Raw genomic sequence first — 5,550 nt, 5'->3', positions numbered from 1 at the left:
AGCCTTCACTTTTCAATTTGTTTCAATAAATCATTGTGGATTTGGTCCATTTACTGTAAAAAAAATGTCAATTAGGTGTGCCTTGTTGACGTTTTTTTAAGATAGAGGGGATAGCCAGAATCCCTGCACTACTTACGTTCATCAAGCGTCTTAGTGATAGTCATTGCGCAGGATACACAAGTCATAACATTTGTTCTGCAGATACCTCATCTGAATTCCCAAATGACAGTTATGCTGTTTGTCTATTATAAGAATTCAATTTGCCGAATAACTCGTGCAATATAGCATCATAGTTTACCAATCACTCGCTTAAAATGTAAAAGGTAAGACGAAAACCAAATACGCGGGTATGTTAATGCTGTATTTTCAAAAAAATGAAAAAAATGATAATTGAATTTCAACTTTTAATAAAAAGACTTTTTGACTCATTTATAGTGTAATTTGTTATATTTGTTAGTTTTGCTAGTATGTTGACAATATAAATTTTCGTTTTCAAAAATCACATTCTCAAATTATCACGTGGTTATCACGTGACACTCAAAATCTATTTATAAACGTGAAAACAGTAAACTCAAAAGTGCTAGAGTGTAGACACTCTTTTTTTTTCTAAGTATTGTTATCTGTGGATAGCTTATATACTAATGTATTAGAAAAGTGCTACTCGCCTCCTTTGAATAAAAAGATTAATTAAATAAACGGAGATTTTCGACTGAATTGCGCCAAAAATACTATGACCTTCAGATATTACATCGTTTAACACTTAAACGGTATAAACAACATGAACCGAGTAGCAGTTTTCGTAAAATTTTAATATTCAGCTTTCTGTACGTTAATTTGAATCGAAATTTCATCATTTTTACACGCTAGCACTTTTGAGTCAAAGTTGACTTGTTTCACAAGTTTTCTGGTCCGTCATTGTTTACAAACGCACAAGTGACTTTCAAAGGGAAGTAATTCTGTAATAAGAAATACAAATTTCAGTCATCGGGAAATTGTTGCTGATCTTTATATAAATGTACGTTTTGTTGCATTTTCTCCATAACCAATTTATTTAATAAAAGAAACAACGTATTTAAATATATATTTTACTCGGAGAATAGATCAGAATGATTATAATTACACATCGGCTTGGTATCAATAGTCTACCCCTTTTCTTTCTGTTTGGTATTTTTTGGCAAAAAAATTATGCATTGAATTTTTCTACGGACACTGTAGTTTTATCTACCAATAAAACATGACCTCCGTGTATTCGCACAACAGTGTGGGAAGTGTTGTTAAACACCATTTAATCAATCAGATAGTTCTTTGAATTGTGTTTTCTATTTTGTTAGATGAGGTGCCTCTCATGTTTGGGTTTTGCCTCTTGTAACAGTGTAAACTGGCAGAGTGTATTATACAATCTTGAATCTTTCTCATTCTTCATAAATCATACAGACCCATACACTGTACATCATTCAATCGTTGGTCACAGTGGCAATCACACCATATAGTAATGACAGCTTGGAAAATATATATATTCAATGTCCTGCTTATTTTTCTCTCAATAAATATAATTACCACATGATAGAAAACATAGTTTAAGAAAAATATATGTTGATTTCATAGAAAAAAACTTATCATGGTCAGTAAGTATGGGACTATTATAGCAATGTATATCAAAGTCCAAGAGCTAATGGAAATTTAATTATATTGCAAATCCTGCAACATTTTTCTCACACATTCCCTTTACACCATGTACACATTCAATGAACATTCTGTGTTTCATTCAAGCATACTTAAAACTCCAGAATATGTATTTATTCTATGTATGTATATATGTACCATTATCTTTGTAACTTAAATTTGTATTTAGTTTATGTGAATAAAATATTCCAAAACTGCAGAATATTTTCTTTTACAGCTTATTTCCTACAGATTGTAGAGCAAAAATTTGGTTGGCTTGCTTGTTTTGTTTGTATAAACATTTACCCAAGCTTAAAGCAATAAATATAGGCAAACTTAAACCTGTAGATATTATAGTTAAATTTAATTGGATGTTATTTAAATTATCATTGTACAATATACAAACAAAGCAAGCAAGGTAACCAAAGTATTGCTCTACATGCAATAGGAAAATAGCTGTAATCTGAGCCTTCTTTTTAAGGTACAGGAAAAAGAAATATAGGTATATATAGGGTGTTAAGTTTTTAAAGAATATATAATTTTGCAGGGTAAAGAAAAGATGCTATTTGATTAAAAATAATAGATAAAAATTCTCTTAACAACTAATTGCCCCTCCCCCCCTTCCCTCAGTTCAGACCCCGATTTATGTATTTGAGGCCTAAATATGTATAAATTAGAAAAATCATGAACTTGGACAACTGTTTTAATTATCTTTATTTTATTTATATCAATATAATAATATATTATTATTACAATTGCAATGCTAACCATCAATAAGGTGTTTATTTTTAATGATAAACAGCATAAAACTAGCAGACATCAGTTTAAACCATGTTGAAAAGTTAAAGTTATAAAATTTATCATCTTTTTAAGCTTCATGTAATTAGATAATTGAATTAATATTGATAATTGCTCTTCAATAAGCATTATTTGGTACTTTCTGAAAAGGTGGAGTGAATGTTTTTGTAAGGGAATATATGATCAGTGTCTAACAGAAACCGATACAGGGTAATCTCAAAGTTGTTTCATTTAACCAAAGTAATCTAAAATATACATTCATTGATTGATTGATTGATTTGAAAAAAATGTGTTTTAAATGCAGCCAACATGACTTATTCTACTTCATGTGGTATGTTTTTTCAATGTGTCACAACTTACCATCATAACCAAATAACATTATTTTTTGTTATAAAACATGTTTCACAGTCATTGAAATTAGGGAATGGGTGATCATATTGATGAATATATTTGCAAATTTGTATGTGAAAACATTTCATCATTCCTAACACTTTTGCTTTTGTTTCACATTATTATTAATAAACAATATTAATAATTTTGATTTAAATATTCCATGGAGCACAGCTAAATATACTTTATCCGCCGAATGAAATCACAATTTGTACACAGTGACACATTTGTGAAGTAAAAGTTCATGCAGTGAAACATCCTCTCCTCAGTGATCATATTTAATTAGGACACACATCACATACAGCAGCAAATTTTGTTCTCACTTATTTTTAATACAGTCAATTAACTTCTACATTGTTCTAATTTGTATTCCTTTTAGCACAGTTAAAACAGCCTTGATTCCATTAATTTAGTCACACATATATATGTATAAGTAAAGAGTTGCCTTTTCAGGAAAATTAATTTTCTCTTTATATCTCAATGTACAGGAATCTGATATGAAAATAATATCCTTGTTTTGGTTTCATTTGTTGATCTTCCTTTGAATGACAAGTGCAGTCCTTGAGTCTTATTCATTTTATCAAATGTGCTATTGTATTGGAAGTGGCCATTGTTTCTCATTCATCTTAAAATTCTGCAAAAAAAAAGGATATTATTATACACAATATAATTAATTTATAAGCCCCATTAATTGCTATATATATGCATAATATCTATTACTTCAATCATTGTACTTGATTTATATACTCTTAATGTGCCCTGTTATTAATATTTTGAACATAAAAATTATCTTATTCTTATTCTGATACAAAAAGAGAACTTCAATATAATAATCAAATTTTAGTAAGCTTGATAGCCTAAGCCCTTACTATCAGCAGTGGTTGGTAAAACCAATAGTAAACTTACATGTTTGTAATAAAATAATTGCCATGTTTGTTTACTTTCTTAACACATAAATATAATAGACAGATTAATCTAAACTCATAAGCAATTAATCTTTAAATAGCTTTCATATCACTTCATGTGACTATAAAATAAGTGTCAGTTACAATAATATAATATGTGAATGCTTACATGATAATGCAGACTTCCTACATGTCAAGTCACTTGGAAACAGTAAAAAAAAAGTGAATACAAATTCTACAAAAGACAAATATAAAATTGCATAATCAAAACTTTAAAAGCAATACACACACCAAAAGTGTTTGTTTAAACATGTAGGAAATAGGCAATAAAAGGAGATATTTAAAAATAAAAGATTGATGGTTGGTTGCTTAACGTCCAGTGGCAAATATTTAAAAGACTGTTAGGTTTTTAATCTGTATGATATTGAAATATTTACATCAATGTAGATTGACAAATTTTAAAATCACTTATTTGTATTATCACATTTTAATAGTTATCAAGCAAATCCTACAAGTAATAAATAGTCTAAAAAATGTCAATTGAATGAAAGTGGTGATCAATTTAAAATTTTCATATCTTTAACTAAAAATTAAATTGGGTAATATATTAACTGAGATGAGCAAATTCTCTCATTTTGTAAAATCTCAGTAGCCTGTTAACTGAAATATGACTTAATAGTACATTTTATTCGTTTGTACATGCATTTATAAATTCGTTGTCTTTGTGTGACTGGTATTTTCTCATAAACTTAGAAATGACAATGGATATATAAGTTTATACTATTTGTGAAACAAATCCAAGTTTTATATTTATAAAATTCATGCTTAAATCACAAATTAAGTCAATTAAAAAAAAAACAATGTCATTCTTTGTTTAACATGTAAAAACACCAACACTGCTCATTTGTGTGGGTGGTGTATAAAAGTATAAAAAAAAAATGACTAAGCCTAAGGAGAGGTAGACTTGGTATACATTTCCATTCTCAATTTTGTTTTTATGATAATATAGGGGGTGCACCCCTTACTACCAAAGTTAAGGAGCTATTTATACATAAATGAATAGTTTTAATTTATTGCATACACTAAACCAAGGGGGGAATTAAATGGGGGGGGGGAGGGGTAATTATTATGTAACAGTTGGCTTGGAAAAAATCAAGTCTACTATAACTAATATTAAAACAATCTTTCTCGGAGCATTGTTTCCGTTTAGCCAACTTTATTGTTTCATTGATTGATTCATAGGTCAACGGTTTTCGTCGTCGGTTATCGAAATACATGACGAATTATGATTTTTTTGATTCACTTCAACAAATTCAATAAGAAGAAATGGGTACCGCGATGATAAAGAGTTACAATTTACAACGTATTTACCTCAAAATGTATGCAAAATCCACCTTTCCATTGTGATTTCCATGTGTCGACTTCTTTGACAAGGTGCTCAACAGCTGATGATAATGAGTGTGACGTGACAAGCTAAACATGGACGTTGATGAATCTTAGTTTTTGGCGATTTTCTTACTCAAAACTGTAAGTGTTCAAGGGGACAACGGTCATGTTTGAAGATATTGTTAATGTCGCAATGATGTTGTCGAAAAACAACAAGTTGATAAATCTTTGATCTCGGTGTAGCCAAAAAATCACCAAAAAATCACCATAGCAAATTCTCCCAACGTCCGATTTAGCCGATCAAAATTCGTATAGTTTCGAAAATGACGTAATAGATGAGATTTCGATGCAATCACCAAAAATCGTCAAAAATGATTTGAAACCGCATCAACCTCACCGCGTGTGTTGA

The sequence above is a fragment of the Mytilus galloprovincialis genome, chromosome 14 (assembly GCF_965363235.1).
Source record: "Mytilus galloprovincialis chromosome 14, xbMytGall1.hap1.1, whole genome shotgun sequence".
NCBI classification, from domain to species: Eukaryota; Metazoa; Mollusca; class Bivalvia; order Mytilida; family Mytilidae; genus Mytilus; species Mytilus galloprovincialis.
Note: the sequence above shows the minus strand (reverse complement) of the source record.